Genomic DNA, 19466 nt, shown 5'->3' with positions numbered 1-19466 from the left:
TATAGCCTAACTCAATTGTTCGACACTAATCCCCGGCAATGGCGCCAAAATGATCGATGCTATATAGCAGTGGGTATTACGCCCAATCTGCAGGTTGTCGTGTTCTCTGCAGGGACTAGGCAAAGACTATCAAGTTTCGGCTAAAGCTAAGCCACACAAAACAGGGAATGGCTTGCAAGAAATATAAACCTAGACTAATCAATTTGGGCAAGACAAACGAGCAAAGATTGAAGAAAGAGACAGAATTGTAGTTACTGGAATTGGATTCTATTTTTGTGATTTTTGTTTCAGATATTAACTTTGTGAATAACTACTAATATTTAGACAAACAAGATTACTAGTATATACATAAGATTGGGAGAGAAGCAAGATTGGGATAGGGAGAGAATTATCACGCCACAAACATGAACTAAATTTCACTAGCAAACATAAAGACAGGGAAGAAGCAAGTATATGGGGAAAGGGACAGAATAACATTTACGAGCACATTGACAACATCAGCTAAGGAAGTACCACGTTTTACAAGTTGCAGGTTTAACAAGCACACACACATGTACGAACAAGGTTACATGCTAGTCTAATTCCCACAGATCAGCAGAACAAAAACAAGTTTGTATGTCAAACCGACCAATTCGTATCACAACACTAGTTCACAGAAAATTGCAGAGAATAAAGAGAGGGAGAGGAATCGGATTGAACCAACATAAGAGGAGCTTCAGTTTGGTGAGGAGGAACAACAGTAAGGGTTGCAGGGAGAAGAGCTTCAGGTCGATCTGGTCTTGGGGAAGTGCAGCAACGTGAGGATTGGAGAAGAGCAGCTGCAGCAGTTCGGGGCGCACGACCCGTTTCGTCTCCGGCGTTGTTGACGAGCAGTCGTTCGTCGAAGAAGAGGAGCAGCAGGTATGTGGTTGTTTCTTGGCGGTGCGTCGCCACGCTGGCCTGGCCGCCGCGGCGGCCGGAGGTGGAGCAGGAGCTTTGGGGATTGGGGATAGAAGCCAGGAACACCTGAGAATGGAGCCCGTGACTCCCCTTTCAGTTGATCTGATCAGGAAATTTGCAGCTCCACCCCTCATCTTCTATTCTTCCTCCACAAGATGATCCTTCTCAGTATGTATTGCTTGACACAGAGAGAGTTTAGGGCCTTTTTCGCCCATACCTGCAAAGCATATTCATAGACTAGTCAAACCCTTCTCTGGTCCATTTATGTTGTAAATTAAGTGGAAAATATGGGACAAATATCCAGAAATGACAGAGCAAATGGGTAGAAATGAGTATATATATGATGTATATCACCAACAAACAGAAGAAACCTCGCCTCCCTCCGGCGCCGCTTGCACACATCGTGAAGACTCTTCAACGGAAGAAGCTAGAAGGGGATTAGGATGTGGGAGCGATCACCACCAAAGCAGTATATCGCCATGGAATCGTCCAATAGGTGCCAGCATTAGACCTGCCATGACGCCTACTCCGCCCTCCATTCTCACCGCCAAGAGCTTGAGGAAGAGGGGCACAAAGCAGGAGAAAGTTTGATAGCTCAAAATTTAGCACTATTCTACTGAGGTTTCTAAGTATACTATTACTCATATTGTCACTCATTTCATGCTCCAGCTAGATACACCTATGCCTATTTTGCATACTTACGAGTTCTTGTTCATTTTCATATGAGTTTCGCATATTTAGTAGTATTAGTATAATTTTATTATGTTTCCCTTATCTTTGATATGTGTTTAGGTGTTACTGGCGATCATGGAAAAGGGAGAAAAGGGACCAAGAGGGCACAATGTGGAAGAGTTACATGCACCGGACTTAGCCATGTGATGTGTGGGAAAAGTGACATTTTTCAACATATTATATTTAAGATCTAAGGCCGTGGGGTTGTAGCCCTTGTTCATACAAGTTCAACGAGATGAAGAACACCCAAATCGGAGTTCGTATGAAGAAATGACGTCCAGAATACGAAAACATTCACTAACTTTGGCGACCATCAGTACGGGCAGACCCACCCGTACCGTACGGCCGTATCGGGCTCCGTCGGGCCCGTTTAGTTGGAACAACATTTGTGAAGGCCCGATGGGCATATTCGGCCCCAGGCTTCGTCGGTTCGCAAAACCGACCTCCAACGCCTATGTAAGGAGGGGAGGAGGCAAGGAGAGGCACCACTTCATCATCCACGCCCTAGGAGCGGAGCCCTGCTGCTCCGCCACCGCAGCCGCCATCTCCACAAGTCGCCTCCTCCATCACCATCTACACCAACACAGAAGAGGAGGAGGAGGTTAGGATCTTGAAGGGCAACACATCGATCTCCATCATCATCATCATCAACAATGTCTACATCTTCGCCCCCTTTGTCTACTTGGTTGTAATCCGAACCCTATTAGGATTTACACTTGTATGCAATTGTACCTTCATATTCATATTGATATGATGTTGATCCCCTTCATGTATGAGTACTTCCTTTGTTCTTGAGGAGATATGGAGAAACCCTAGTAATATTATGATGTGAAATAAATATGTTTTATACCTTTTATCCATGAATATGTATTAGTTTTCTCTCTTGATGTTATGTGAAGTGCAGCACATAATGTTTGCCTTATGGTCTTGAGAGGGAACTACCCTTAGACGTCTGGTAGATTTAAAAGCGGGAAGTGACATTATCGTATCGGTGCTCTAATACATGGATGAGGGGGATAAGGAGGGATTCACTAAGCTCATATCGATAACCATGGGGAAACCCTTAATAGCAATAATCAATATGTGGCTTGCAGAAGACTAGCTGTTGTGGTTATTTAGAGATGCGATGATCGATTTCTTTCTGGGTGCATCTTATTATGGAGCTCTTCCCACACATAGCACGACAAAGATATAAGTCATTCTAATCATAAGTAATAGCAATACTGTAGGTGTAACCTACACTCCTTGAGAACCCCTCAACCATATCACTAACACGCTCTCTGGCTTTAGTTTACTTTTATTATTATTCATCCATGGGTGAGTGATTGTTCCACTTCTAGGTCGAGGTATGATCTAGTGCGCTAAGCTAGAATGTATGGTGATATAGTATTTATGTACATGAGTTACAAAGATGAGTTCACGAAACCCTTTGACCCAAAAATGTACCTCTGTCTTGTAAGTGACATGTAAGATTATGCATTGTACACGTTGTGGCACAGCCTGGTAATCAAATGGGGAGCATTTATTTTTCTACGGAATCTCTTGTAAATAACGGATCACACATTTATTCGTCCATCTAGTACCAGTGAGACCGAAGCCTAGAAACTACCTCTAATTCCATTCAATCTTATAGCTACAATACCTTTTTAGTTTACTTTGTTCTTGTTTAGTTCTTTATTAATAGTTACTTCAAACCACCCTCAAATCATAACCATCTATTTAGCACCTTATAGTATAGGCTATTTTCAAACCACATTTTGGGTGCGAACATGGCTCCACCTGACAACGCAATTGTGGGGTTGTGTTTATTGCCATTTGCAAAGCTCCTTTGGGACGAACTTTCTAATAAATAGTTGCTGCTACAAGTACTGCAACAACCCTGTTGTTGAGCACACGAACCCAAATATCAACTTTGCGTCATTGCCGGGGAGCATAGCGCTTGGTTATTACCTACCCACTCGCACATAGTTTATTTCTGTTTGTTGCTATTTTACTGCGTTTACTTGAAAAGAAAAAAGTTATAAAACCAAAACTATAAAAATTGTTTCTACTAATCATGTCTTCCAATATGTCTATTCGAGAACAGATGCAACTTGCAATGGAGGAGAAGGGATACGATGAATACCTACACATGGCTGCTCAAGAAAAGGACAAATTGTACAATGAAGAAGAACACATAACTAGTGGCGAGGCACAGGTAAACGACATGTATTATCAAGTGATATGTTGTGCTCACACATTATGTTCTTCTTATCAAATAATATGTCATGTATGTATGTGTGCCTATCATTTTTGCTTTAATTGTTCTAATACTTATTATGAATCCTTGGCGTATTTCCATAATAATGATGCTAATAGGGAATTGATAGTGTATATTATTTATAAAGGTGCCCATGAGCTACTTCAAAAAATTATGATACTTATGATGAGTAGTGATAATGAATTTTTACAAATGGCATACAAAACATTGAAGTATATTGTTGATTATTGTCATGAACATCTTATTGATAATGCACTTGTGATAAAGAGTAAGGAACGATGCAAATTTGTAGTTCCCGAAAATAACCATTTGAAGGACTCGCAAGATAAAGAGGAGGAACACCAAGAAGGTGAGGTCGACAACGAGTTGCACACTACAAATTCTATTATTGTTAATGATGCATCTCTCTTTAGTGATGATTCTTGTAATGCTAAAACTAAACATAATTTATATGCGAAGGCCTTGTGCCTAGATACTCACGAGGAGATCATTACTAATGATGAACTAGAGATAGAACCTTGCTATGAATCTTTCGATGCTAATATGCAGGAACAAATTTCTTATGCGAAAGAAGAATACTATGAAGTGTTCCCTTACAATGAAAGCCAAGCTAAATATTTAAAATTTATTCATGAATCCCTAACCTTTTTCTTGCAGCCACATAGGAAGGTATGCTCACCATGCTTGGTGCATCCACACTCGCTTGAAAGCGAGAACTTATTCATCTACAAGATGTTGATGCACTGCAAGCGGGTACGACTTCGATCGTACTCTACTATGAGATGCTCCAAACCCCATTAAGGTAAAATGCATAATTCTAGTTCATTCTTTAAAATAATAATGGAGCATCAAAGCCTAGCTATATGGCTTTAAAGGAAGCTCTTCCTGGGAGGCAACCTGGAAGTTATTAGGTGTGATGGCGCGTGATGCACACGTCCGTTGGGAACCCCAAGAGGAAGGTGTGATGTGCACAGCAGCAAGATTTTCCCTCAGTAAGAAACCAATGTTATCGAACCAGTAGGAGATGAAGGCCACGTGAAGGTTGTTGGTGAAGGAGTGTAGTGCGGCGCAACACCAGGAATTCCGGCGCCAACGTGGAACCTGCACAACACAATCAAAATACTTTGCCCCAACTTAACAGTGATGTTGTCAATCTCACCGGCTTGCTGTAAACAAAGGATTAAACGTATGGTGTGGAGAATGATGTTTGTTTGCAAAGAACAACAGAGAACAATGATTGCAGTAGGTTGTATTTCAGATGTAAAAGAATGGACCGGGGTCCACAGTTCACTAGTGGTGTCTCTCCAATAAGATAAATAGCATGTTGGGTGAACAAATTACATTTGGGCAATTGACAAATAGAGAGGGCATAACAATGCACATACATATCATGATGACTACTATGAGTTTTACTTAGGGAATTACGACAAAGAACATAGACCGCTATCCAGCATGCATCTATGCCTAAAAAGTCCACCTTCGGGTTAGCATCCGCACCTCTTCCAGTATTAAGTTGCAAACAATAGACAATTGCATTACGTACTGTGCGTAATGTAAACAATACAAATATCCTTAGATAAAGCATTGATGTTTTATCCCTAGTGGCAACAGCACATCCATAACCTTAGAACTTTCTGTCACTGTCCACCAAGGTTATGGATGTGCTGTTGCCACTAGGGATAAAACATCAATGCTTTGTCTAAGGATATTTGTATTGTTTATATTACGCACAGTACGTAATGCAATTGTCTATTGTTTGCAACTTAATACTGGAAGGGGTGCGGATGCTAACCCGAAGGTGAACTTTTTAGGCATAGATGCATGCTGGATAGCGGTCTATGTTCTTTGTCGTAATTCCCTAAGTAAAACTCATAGTAGTCATCATGATATGTATGTGCATTGTTATGCCCTCTCTATTTGTCAATTGCCCAACTGTAATTTGTTCACCCAACATGCTATTTATCTTATTGCAGAGACACCACTAGTGAACTGTGGACCCCGGTCCATTCTTTTACATCTGAAATACAACCTACTGCAATCATTGTTCTTTGTTGTTCTTTGCAAGCAAACATCATTCTCCACACCATACGTTTAATCCTTTGTTTACAGCAAGCCGGTGAGATTGACAACCTCACTGTTAAGTTGGGGCAAAGTATTTTGATTGTGTTGTGGAGGTTCCACGTTGGCGCCGGAATCCCTGGTGTTGCGCCGCACTACACTCCTTCACCAACAACCTTCACGTGGCCTTCATCTCCTACTGGTTCGATAACCTTGGTTTCTTACTGAGGGAAAAACTTGCTGCTGTGCGCATCACACCTTCCTCTTGGGGTTCCCAACGGACGTGTGCATCACGCGCCATCAAGACCTTTTTCTGGCGCCGTTGCCGGGGAGATCAAGACACGCTGCAAGGGGAGTCTCTCACATCCAATCTCTTTACTTTGTTTATTGTCTTGCTTTATTTTATTTTCTGTCTTGTTTGCTTTCTTTATATCAAAAACACAAAAAAATTAGTTACTTGCATTTACTTTATTTATCAGTTTACCTTAGTTTATTTCATCATGCTTCTCCCTAAGTTCACTTTGAAAGATATATCAGTAGGGCGTGGGTCTATCATGCGAAGAGATAATATAGAAGAATTTTTCACTCATGTTAGTACGGTTAAAGATTTTGAAGATAGATCATTGGTGAAACTTGCTCCTAATTATGAAATTGCTACTGCCTCTTTAGTGCACATGTTGCAAGCTAGATTTGTTAATCTTAATCCTATAATGCAACACATGTTTCTTACACTCTGTGATATGGAAGAAGGAGAGAAGAAAGATTTTGTTTTAGAAACCCTTCTTAAATAATTTGGTGATGTAGCTAGAGAAGCTAGAAAAGTCTTTATTCAACATAAGATGCTTGACTTTTATACCAATTTTGCAAGTACCCTTGAAAAGATGGAAAAAGATAGGCTAAAGTACACTAATGAAGCCAATTGTGAGGGGGAGAATAAAGTACCAATACCTTATAAGCTCATAGGAATGCATGAGGCACTAGAAAAGAATTTTGATTGGATTGTTCCCAAAAATTTATTTGAGGAGGATAGTAAGCCTAAAAGTAATGAAACAGGAGCTTCTGAAACTTACATAGATAAGATAAAATGCATTGTTGAGAAAACCCCCAACTCCTCTGTTGATGCTTCTTCTCTTGATGTTACTTGATTTACACTTTCTGCGCCTAGCTGAAAGGCGTTAAAGAAAAACGCTTATGAGAGACAACCCATTGTTTTATTTCTGCAATTTTTATTTTATATTTGAGTCAAGGTGCTTGTTACTATTTTAGCAATACCTTTGTATCTTTACTTTATTGCATTGTTGTGCCAAGTAAAGTCTTTGATAGAGAGTTGATACTAGATTTGGATTTCTGCGCAGAAACAGATTTTTAGCTGTCACGAATTTGAGCTGTTCTCTCTGTAGGAGAATCTAAAAATTCTGTAAAAATTCATGAGTAATCCTCATATATGTACGCAACTTTCATTCAATTTTAGCTTCTTCATCTGAGCATTTTAAGTGCCTCTAAAAAATTCGTCTTTACGGACTATTCTGTTTTGACAGATTCTGCCTTTTATTTCACATTGCCTCCTTTACTGTGTTTGAGTGGATTTATTTGCTCCATTAAATTTCAGTAGCCTTGGGTAATGTCCAGAAGTGTTGGGAATGATTGTGTCCTCTCTGAACATGTGAATTTTTGATTATGCACTAACCCTCTAATGATATTGTTTTGAGTTTGGTGTGGAGGAAGTTTTCAAGGATCAAGAGAGGAGGATGATATAATAAGATCAAGAAGAGTGAAAAGTCTAACCTTGGGGATGCCCCCGTGGTTCATCCCTGCATATTTCAAGAAGACTCAAGCATCTAAGCTTGGGGATGCCCAAGGCATCCCCTTCTTCATCAACAACTTATCAGGTCACCTCTAGTGAAACTATATTTTTATTCCATCACATCTTATGTGCTTTACTTGGAGCGTCTGTGTGTTTTTATTTTTGTTTATGTTTGAATAAATTCGGATCCTAGAAATCCTTGTGTGGGAGAAAGACACGCTCCGCTGTTTCATATGAACACTGGTGTTCTTAGTTTTACTTTTAATGTTCATGGCGAAAGTTGAAAGTCGCTTCGTTTATTGTTATTTGGTTGGAAACAGAAAATGCTTCATGTGGTAATTGGTATATTGTCTTTAATAATTTGATACTTGGCAATTGTTTTTTGTTCTCAAGTATATCATGTTTAAGCTCTTGCATCATGTAGTTTAAACCTATTAGTTGAGAACTACCGTAGAGCTTGTTGAAATTTGGTTTGCATGATTGGTCTCTCTAAAGTCTAGATATTTTCTGGTAAAAGTGTTTGAGCAACAAGGAAGACAGTGTAGAGTCTTATAATGCTTGCAATATGTTCTTATGTAAGTTTTGCTGTACCGGTTCATACTTGTGTTTGCTTCAAACAACCTTGCTAGCTAAAGCCTTGTACTGAGAGGGAATGCTTCTCGTGCATCCAAAACCTTGAGCCAAAATCTATGCCATTCGTGTCCACCATAACTACCTACTATGTGGTATTTTTCTGCCATTCCAAAGTAAATTGCTTGTGTGCTACCTTTAAAAATTTCATTCCTTTTCTTTGCAATACATAGCTCATGGGAAAGTATCCTAAAAAACTATTGTAGTAAAGAATATGTCGCTTGTGTATCTTATTTCTTATAAGTTGCTTGTTGAGCGGTAACCATGTTTCTGGGGACGCCATCAACCTGTTACACATTTGTTGAATATCATGTGAGTTGCTATGCATGTTCATCTCGTCTTAAGTAAGGGAGATTTGACATGATTAAATGGTTTGAGTATGCATATTGTTAGAGAAGAACATTGGGCCGCCAACCAAAGCCATGTATCATGGTGGAAGTTTCAGCTTGGACATTAATCCTCAAATCTCTTATGAGAATATTATCTGTTGTTGAATGCTTAAAGCATTAAAGAGGAGTCCATTATCTGTTTTCTATGTTGTCCCGGTATGGATGTCCGCAAGTTGAGATCTATCAAAATTGAGAAATCAAATGCAATTTATCTTATTGGACCTTTATACAGGTGGCATAGAGGTACCCCTTTGTGGCACTTGGTTGAAACATATGTAATGCAATGATAACCCATGGAAATCCGAGCTAATTAGGACAAGATGCGAGCACTATTAGTATTCGATGCATGAGGCTTGCAACTTATAGGAGGTTTTATGCAAAACACACATGAATTATTACTACCGTTGACAGAATTGTTTCCATGTTTTCAAAATAAAAAAGCTCTAGCACATGAGTAATCCCTGCTTCCCTCTGCGAAGGGCCTTTCTTTTACTTTATGTTGAGTCAGTTTACCTACTTCCTTCTATCTTAGAAGCAAACACTTGTATCAACTGTGTGCATTGATTCTTACATACTTGCTTATTTGCACTCATCATATTACTTTGTGTTGACAATTATCCATGAGATATACATGTTGAAAGTTGAAAGCAACAGCTGAAACTTAAATCTTCCTTTGTGTTGCTTCAAAACCTTCTATTAAGAATATATTGCTTTATGAGTTAACTCTTATGCAAGACTTGTTGATGCTTGTCTTGAAAGTACTATTCATGAAAATTCCTTGATATATGATTCAGTTGTTTAGTCATTATCTTTACCATTGCTTTGAATCACTTCATTCATCTCATATGCTTTACAATAGTATTGATCAAGATTATAATAGTAGCATGTCACTTCAGAAATTATCCTTGTTATCATTTACCTACTCGAGGGCGAGTAGGAACTAAGCTTGGGGATGCTTGATACGTCTCAAACGTATCTATAATTTCTTATGTTCCATGCTAGTTTTATGACAATACTCACATGTTTTAAGCGCCTGTTCCCGTTTTCTGCTGTTTTTGGTTTCAGAAATCCTACACAGGAAATATTCTCGGAATTGGACGAAACAAAAGCCCACGGTCTTATTTTCCACGGAGCCTTCTAGAACACCGAAGAGGAGACGAAGAGGGGCGACGAGGCGGTCACACCATAGGGGGGCGCGGCCCCACCCCTGGCCGCGCCGCCTTATGGGGTGGGCCCCTCGAGCGTCCCTCGACTCTGCCCCTTCGCCTATATAATGCTTCCGTCGCGAAAACCCTAGTACCGAGAGCCACGATACGAGAAAAGTTCCAGAGACGCCGTCGCCGTCAATCCCATCTCGGGGGATTCTGAAGATCGCCTCCGGCACCCTGCCGGAGAGGGGAATCATCACCGGAGGGCTCTACATCACCATGCCCGCCTCCGGACTGATGCGTGAGTAGTTCGTCCTTAGACTATGGGTCCATAGCAGTAGCTAGATGGTTGTCTTCTCCTCTTGTGCTATCATGTTTAGATCTTGTGAGCTGCCTATCATGATCAAGATCATCTTATTGTAATGCTACATGTTGTGTTTGTTGGGATCCGATGAATATGAAATACTATGTCAAGTTGATTATCGATCTATCATATATGTGTTGTTTATGATCTTGCATGCTCTCCGTTGCTAGTAGAGGCTCTAGCCAAGTTGATACTTGTAACTCCAAGAGGGAGTATTTATGCTCGATAGTGGGTTCATGCCTCCATTGAATCTGGGATAGTGACAGAAAGTTCTAAGGTTATGGATGTGCTGTTGCCACTAGGGATAAAGCATTGATGTTTTATCCCTAGTGGCAACAACACATCCACAACCTTAGGGGTTGCTGTCACTCCCCCAGATTCAATGGAGACATGAACCCACTATCGAGCATAAATACTCCCTCTTGGAGTTACAAGTATCAACTTGGCCAGAGCCTCTACTAGCAACATAGAGCATGCAAGATCATAAACAACACATATATGATAGATCGATAATCAACTTGACATAGTATTCCATATTCATCGGATCCCAACAAACACAACATGTAGCATTACAAATAGATGATGTTGATCATGATAGGCAGCTCACAAGATCTAAACATGATAGGACAAGAGGAGAAGACAACCATCTAGCTACTGCTATGGACCCATAGTCCAAGGATGAACTACTCACGCATCAGTCCAGAGGCGGGCATGGTGATGTAGAGCTGTAACATCCTGATTTTTTACGGTCTGGATTTTTTTTCTAAACAAAGGATGTTGCAACACGGTCGAATAAAAATAAATATTTTATTTTGAGTTGTTAAAATTAATTTCAAAAGTTTTGAAATTAATTTGATATATAAAAGAAGGAGAATATTTTCTCATAGTATTTCTTCTAGTGGATCTGTTTTAAATTTGCCAATTCCTTTCTTATTTGGTTCTTTCCAAAATACACATTAGTCAACCACATGCATGCACGAGCATGCAGGCCATTCTAGGTTGCACCTGCACTAAGGATGGCAATTTTACCCATGGGTACGGGTACCCGCGGGTACCGTGCCCGCATGGGCAGGGTATGGGCACACTTTTATGCCCATGGGTAGTACCCATACCCTGCCCATTAAGTCATGGGCAGGGCACGGGTATAGCCTCGTACCCGCGGGTATACCCATATCCTGCCCGTTTATTGTTAAATTTTTACGTGACACGTCTATTTCTGTTAACTTATGAGTTAGAATATGAGAATGTGATTTTTAAATTATGTTAATTGTTATGTACTCAACTACTTGTTATTTAGTTGAGATAATTAATTTTTTCAATCGAAATTGTTATCGATAAACGTAAAATTGTGATTAACTTGTGTACAATTTAACCTACCCACCGGGTACCCAATGGGTACGGATACCCGCCGGGTACGGGTATGGGTAATGGTTTATACCCATGGGTACGGGTATGGGTAGAAGTTTATACCCATTGACTATACCGGTATGGGTATGGTATTGGTCTACCCTGCCCATACCCTGCCCATTGCCATCCTTAACCTGCACCGGCACATAGTGCTCCTTTTCCTTTCTTCCCGTACGTACTAGTACTTCTACCTATTCTTTTCTTTTCTACCGATTAGCAACCTAGGGCCTTACGTCTAATTACTGAGCACAATCGTTACGAACAAGGCCGCTTAAGCCCAGCCGAGTCAGCCCAGGTAGAAGCCCTCGGTCGCTCTTATTTTTGCACGAAGAAGACACAGTCCTACGGGGCCACGACCAGGCGAAGCGTTGCAGCTGCTTCGTCTTCTCTAACGTGCACACGAACTCACGACGCGAAACGCCAGCCATAAACGCTAGCAAACTGCTGCAATTACCTCGCCATAAACCTGTCATTAACCATGTCCCTTAGAACGCCCGAACTTCTCCTACACAGCCTCAAACCGACGCCCCGCTCTCCTCTTTCATCCACACCATCGCTGGAGCCATAGGCTCACACAACAAACCAGACTCGCAAGGCCGTCGACGAACGCCGCCCACGTTCCCGGCGACTCGGTCCACGACGGAAGGAGCTGCTGCACAAGGAGGATCACGGAAGGAAGGGAAGTTCATTCACGGAACCAGAAGGCCGAGCTGCTGATCACCAACGACACCCACGGCAACGCGATCGACTCCGGCCACCGACGTCTACCTCAAACTGCGACGAACTCGGTGAGAACCAGCCGTTTGTTTTGCCCGGAACGCGATCTCCATCCATAGAGCTACCTCCTAGACATGATCCTCAGCCTTAGTTCGGTAGTTCGTCGCGCTGCCGGTGAACCGAATGCCACGGAACGGCATGGTCGTGTTAGCCTATCCTGCACTCGTTTTCTGATATTGATCCCAACACATGATATGTACCATTGGACTCTGCGAAGCCAGTACTGCGATTAGTGGAGTGTATATTCGTTGTTTATAACTGTTTTTGAAAACTTATGTTGAAGTTGTTATATACTGGAAGCCTATGCACATGCATGTACGTGTAAATTGAAGCGCATGAGCATGCATATGTCTGTAGTTGCATATTGCCTACCATACTGCTGCTAACTACTTCTTTACTCAGGAGAGGACGATTTGATCTCAGCAATTGCATTTGTTTGCATATAGAGCTATAGGTTTTTAATCCATGTCATACCAGCATATATTCTTCCGCGTCAATTAGTTTGATTATATTCAGTAGTAGCATTGTCTGTTCATCATGCTAGTAGATTAGAGTATTCATAAGATTTATTTGCTTGCATATAGAGCTATAGGTGGATATTAAAGCTTGATGCACTTATCTATTGATCAATGCATTAATGCCATGCTAGCTTACTCAGTTAATATGCCGATGGACTTTAGATATTGCACCATCACATGTGCTAGTAAATATTTTACCTATGCATTAGCATGTAGTTGTTTGCACATTGCATTTTACATCAACGCCATCTATACATGTGTGACTTCCGCTCAATATGTTTTCTAGAATATTTTGTTACCCGATTTAGAGCGATCCTCACGCCATATGTCTTAGATAATCCAAATCGCGTACGAGCCATTCCGGTCTTTTCGTGTACTCTATGTAAGCCGAACGACCGACACAATACCTCTTATTTGGATCTTTTCATTTGAATCTTATTCACTTTTCATGTGCATCTTATTCGTCGTATTGTTTGTATTCATTTGTATTGATTATTGCTTCGATACGACGATTAGGAGTGAACGGAGAGTGGTACAATCACGACCAAGGAAGTGGAGAGCAGGAGTTTGACAACGAAGGCATGCCCTCTCATCATATTTATCCCAGTTTTACAAATTGCATGCTATTTTATGTTTTACAAATATATATGCTATTTTATTCCAGTAGCTAGCGTGTCGATTGACACACCAACCTTGATCTGCTTGTCGCCTTTTACTTGATACCCTGAGTAGAGATTATATAATTATCCTGATAGAGTAGAGATGCTTAGCATGCTAAATATTCATTAGGACTATTGCCTCTTTGGAGGAATTGATCGACCTTCGGGTCAAACATACCCTTTTGAAAGTTGTTGAGCTCGTTGAGCTAGGCTGATTAGCCGTTGTTGCTTCCTCTACTCTCTCTCTTCTACTCTGGGTGAAACTTACCATCTAAACATGGCGCGGGCGACAGCTGAATCAAATGTTGAAGGAGCGATTGGCTGCCCTTCACAAGTTGGAGGGAGCAATCCGTCGTTCGTGCCGCATAAGGGTCATAATAAGCCTTGGATTTGAAGATTGTGACAACCGTACAACCACATGCTATATGGGCACTGGCCTGGTTAAGTAAGTTAGTCAGCCTTAGGTGTTGATGTCGCCGTACCGCAGATGAGGTGGCTGCCTACGGGAGAACCTTCGGCACAGATGGGGGGACCGGTTTGAGGACGTACTCTCAGTACCGTGCGCCAGACCCGGTGGGCATGTCACATCTTTGGGGGATCTAGCTAAAAGACCTTGTCACAATCCCTCTGCCGGTACACCAAATGGTGTGTACTAAACCAGAGGCCACTGGTGGGCAACAAGACGGGGTTGTGTCGTGTGGGCAAAGTGTACAACCTCTGCAGAGTTAAAACTATTCGAATAGCCGTATCCACAGTCATGGACGACACATGAATCCTTCTTGACATACAGGAACCTGTCTTGCTATTTCCCTCTTCCCCTCTCTTTCCTTTCCTTCTCTTTCCCTTAGAATCTGAATCCTATGAGATACGTGAGTTGTCGAGGACAACCACATTGATGAGAAATATTACACTCATTATAAAACATGTTTTCATCGAAAACTGCTTTTATCAAATATATTGCAAATAAAATTGGCTTTTATGCAAAAGAACCTACAACCTTCCTTTGAAGCCTCATGTAGATTTAGTAGGTTTGCATCGAGGGGGCATGTTGAGTACGAAATGTACTCATGGCAAAAAATTTGTTGATATTCAGAGTACTATGAAGATGGTGAAGACTATGGCGACTACGACGACGTTGAGGAGTGAGGCCTCGTGGACTACATCGACTGCCTGTGGCTGAGATGGAGTTACTTCGCATTTTATTATCCGCTGTGCTTTCTGGTTGTAATAAATGTCACAAGACATTTCACTATGTGGCTCAAACTTTGTAATAATTATTACTCTTTGCACGTTCTGCAATGATATTCATTTCGCTGTGTCGTCAACTTGATCTTGGGATTGACGAGTAACACAGGGGGGTCGGAATGTTAAGTTCCGGTTCTCACAGAAGTGGTATCAGAGCTGAAGATGGATGAATTTCGAGCTCTAGTTCAAGGGAAGATGACAGTTTCTGAATACTGGGATCGTTTTACCCAATTATCTCGCTACGGAAGAGCGGATATTCCCACTGAGGCAGATAAGATTTCTAAATTTCTGAGGGGTTTGAACCTAGGTCTGAAGGACAGATTGGTGTCGCATGAGTTCGCCAATTTCCAAAGCTTGGTCAACAAGGCTATTCTGCAAGAGAACTCCAAGAGGGAGTTACCAACCAAGGCAAGTTGACGAGCAGCGGCAGCGGCGCGCCACCTTCTCGTTCTGGACGCCGGCGAAATCGGAGCTCAGAAGGACTTCAGTGTAATTTTTCTTGTTTTCTGGGCTTTTCTGTAAGATCGAAGCTTTTATGAAACCGTCCTCTTCCTCGCAAAAAAAAAGATGAACATCGCAAGCGCAAAGCACCACAAGGTCAACATGGAGCAGGAAGCTCACGTCAAAAGAATAATAACCAGCCAGGTTATCGAGGAGCAAGTACCAAAACTGCAAAACCTAATAACTTCCAGCATAATGCCTACCGTACCCCAAGGGCTGAAGTTGGAGGAAATCATGCCAACACTGCAGGAAGGGCATGCTACCATTGTGGCATAGAGGGTCACTTTGCTGCTGGGTGCCCGAGCAAGAACATGGGGGTGACGCCAGTCAAGTTCAATTTAGGGTCGGCAGCTAAGACACCAGCAGCGGGACGTGGACGAGGCATACTGCCTACACCAGGAGGTGGACATCAAGCCTCAGGACAGCCTGGACGTGGTCAAGTCAACCACATCACAGCAGAACAACCTCATCAAGCCTCAGATGTTGTTCTTGGTATGTTCCCGATCAACTCATGTTATGGTTCAGTACTATTTGATTCTGGAGCTTCCCATTCATTCGTTTCAAAGAAATTTGTTGAAAAACATCAATTGAAAACTGAGGGTATGAGTCGGGCAATGGCGGTACAATCACCTGGGGGAATTCTTACCACGGGTTTAAAATGCCCTAACGTGATCATAACGATCGAAGGAGTAGAGTTTCTAGCAAACCTCATAGTGTTAGACTCTAAAGGGTTAGATGTCATTCTGGGCATGAACTGGTTAGGAAAACACAAGGCAATGATAGATTGTGGCCTTAGGACGGTCTCGTTAACCAGTAATAAAGGAATTGTTGTGGACTACAAACCCAAGTCAACAAGCCATACTGCAGCTGACAGCTTGTTGAATAGCTTGAAGGAGATGGTTGTGTCAGATGTTAGAGTTGTTAAGGAATACCCAGATGTTTTTCCGGATGAGTTACCAGGTCTACCACCAGACCGTGAGATAGAGTTTGCCATCGAGTTAGTCCCAGGCACCGCTCCTATAGCAAAGAGACCGTATAGAATGCCAGCAAATGAGCTAACTGAGATGAAGAAGCAAATTCAAGAGCTTATAGAGAAGGGATATATTAGACCGAGCACCTCACCTTGGGGAGCACCCGTGTTGTTTGTGAAGAAAAAGGACGGTACCATGCGCATGTGTGTGGATTATCGTGCCCTAAATGAAGTAACCATCAAGAACAAATATCCTTTGCCGAGGATCGATGATTTGTTTGATCAGTTGAAAGGAGCTTCTGTCTTCTCAAAGATAGATCTCAGGTCAGGATACCATCAGTTGAAGATCCGACGAGAAGACATACCCAAGACAGCCTTTGTTACTCGGTATGGTCTGTATGAGTTTCTGGTGATGTCATTTGGACTCACAAATGCACCAACTTACTTCATGAATCTCATGAACAAAGTGTTCATGGATTGCTTGGATAAATTCGTTGTGGTGTTTATTGATGATGTATTGATCTACTCTCGTAATGAAGAAGAGCATGAGAAACATCTTCGAATTGTTTTGGAAAGGCTTAGAGAACATCAACTCTATGCAAAGTTTAGTAAGTGCGAGTTTTGGTTGAAGCAAGTGGACTTTCTTGGTCATGTTATCTCAGCTGAAGGAGTAGCAGTGGATCCAGCTAAAGTGGAGTCAGTACTTAGCTGGAAACAACCAAAGAATGTATCAGAGATACGCAGTTTCCTCGGACTTGCAGGATACTACCGCCGCTTCATAGAAGATTTCTCAAGAATTGCAAGGCCGATGACACAATTGATCAAGAAGGATAATAAGTTTGAGTGCACACCAGCTTGCGAAACAAGTTTCCAAGAACTCAAGAGAAGATTGACATCTGCTCCGGTGTTAATACTGCCGGATATTCGAAAGGACTTTGAAGTCTATTGTGATGCTTCTAAACAAGGGTTGGGTTGTGTGCTCATGCAACAAGGCAAGGTTGTAGCCTATGCATCAAGACAATTACGTTCCCATGAAGTGAACTATCCTACTCATGATTTGGAATTGGCTGCCGTGGTACATGCTTTGAAAATTTGGAGGCACTACCTTATTGGTAACCGTTGTGAAATATATACGGATCACAAAAGTTTGAAGTATATTTTCACTCAACTAGATTTGAACCTCAGACAAAGGAGATGGCTTGAATTAATTAAGGAGTACAATATTGGCGTCAATTACCACCCTGGTAAAGCAAATGTCGTAGCTGATGCGTTGAGCAGAAAAGTTTATTGTAATAACTTGATGATTCAAGAAGCTCAACCAGAACTTCATGAAGAATTCAGGAAGTTAAACTTGAACGTGAGCCTCGCTGAGAATGTGGATGTGCTAGAAGTCAAGTTCACTCTAGAGGGTCAAGTTAGAGAAGCCCAGAAAAATGATAAGGGAATCGAAGAGATTCGAGCAAAAATCAAGTCAGGAGAAGCGCTTGAGTATAAGGAGGATGAAAAGAGAAATATTTGGTTCCGAGATCGTTTATTGGTGCCAGACCAAAAGGATCTCAAGGATTCAATCATGAAGGAAGCGCATGAATCAGCATACTCCATACACCCGGGAAGCACAAAGATGTATCACGATCTTCGAGATAGTTTCTGGTGGTCTAGCATGAAGCGAGGGATTGCCGAGTATGTATCTAGGTGTGATGTATGTCGCAGAGTCAAGGCGGAGCATCAGAAGCCTGCGGGACTGCTTCAACCACTCAAAGTCCCCGAGTGGAAATGGGAAGAAATCGGGATGGACTTCATTACAGGACTCCCGAGGACGACAGCAGGATATGATTCTATCTGGGTCATCGTCGATAGGTTGACCAAGTCGGCTCACTTTATCCCGGTGAAGACGACTTTTAAGGGGAAGAAATTGGCCGAATTATACATGGCTAGAATTGTTTGCCTACATGGAGTTCCTAAAAAGATTGTATCTGATCAAGGTACTCAGTTCACCTCGAGGTTTTGGAAGAAGATACATGAAGTTCTAGGCACACAGTTAAATTTTAGTACCGCTTACCATCCGCGGACTGATGGACAAACCGAGCGAGTGAACCAAATCTTGGAAGACATGCTTCGGGCATGTGCTCTAACTTGCCAGCGCACTTGGGACAAGAGTTTGCCATACGCTGAATTCTCTTACAATAATAGCTTTCAAGCAAGCTTGAAGATGTCTCCATTTGAAGCCTTATATGGACGGAAGTGTTATACCCCACTCAATTGGCATGAAGTGGGAGAGAACCAAGTGTTTGGACCCGATACTCTAGAGGAGGCAGACAAGCAAGGGAAGATGATCCAGGAAAGGCTACGGGCTGCCCAGTCTAAACAAAAGGTCTATGCCGATAGACGTCGACATGAGTTATCTTTTGAGAAAGGTGATGAGGTGTACTTGAAGGTATCCCCACTTCGCGGGATGCGACGTTTTGGACTCAAGGTAAAGTTCGCACCTCGATACATTGGAGCGTTTATGATCACCGCCCGGCGTGGCGAGGTTGCTTATGAGTTAGCACTACCCGAGAAGCTATCGAAAGTGCATAATGTGTTTCACGTGTCCCAGCTTAAGAAATGTTTTAATAAGCCGGAAGAAGAGGCTCGGAAAACCTCGTTGGATGCCATAGGAGTTCAAGATGACTTGACTTATGAAGAGTACCCCGTGAAAATTCTTGACGAACAATTGAGAACAACTAGAAGGAATGTGATCAAGTTATGCAAAGTTCAATGGAGCAACCATAGCGAGGAAGAAGCGACATGGGAGCGGGAAGATGCCCTTCGGAAGGAGTTTCCAAATCTTTTCTCTTAGGCCGAATCTCGGGGTCGAGATTCCTTTTAAGGGGGGTAGAATTGTAACATCCTGATTTTTTACGGTCTGGATTTTTTTTCTAAACAAAGGATGTTGCAACACGGTCGAATAAAAATAAATATTTTATTTTGAGTTGTTAAAATTAATTTCAAAAGTTTTGAAATTAATTTGATATATAAAAGAAGGAGAATATTTTCTCATAGTATTTCTTCTAGTGGATCTGTTT

General features: G+C 41.8%; 1 long non-coding RNA gene across 1 annotated transcript; it reads left to right on the top strand.

Moving 5' to 3' along the window:
• Window positions 1-12437: 12437 nt before the first annotated feature.
• Window positions 12438-15010, top strand: LOC139837605 (uncharacterized). Its single transcript, XR_011754160.1, has 3 exons — window positions 12438-12519; window positions 13543-13605; window positions 14779-15010. It is a non-coding gene; the product is annotated as an uncharacterized lncRNA (long non-coding RNA).
• Window positions 15011-19466: the final 4456 nt, after the last annotated feature.

The sequence above is a fragment of the Lolium perenne genome, chromosome 3 (assembly GCF_019359855.2).
Source record: "Lolium perenne isolate Kyuss_39 chromosome 3, Kyuss_2.0, whole genome shotgun sequence".
NCBI lineage: Eukaryota > Viridiplantae > Streptophyta > Magnoliopsida > Poales > Poaceae > Lolium > Lolium perenne.
This window is presented reverse-complemented; position numbering and strand designations above follow the sequence as displayed.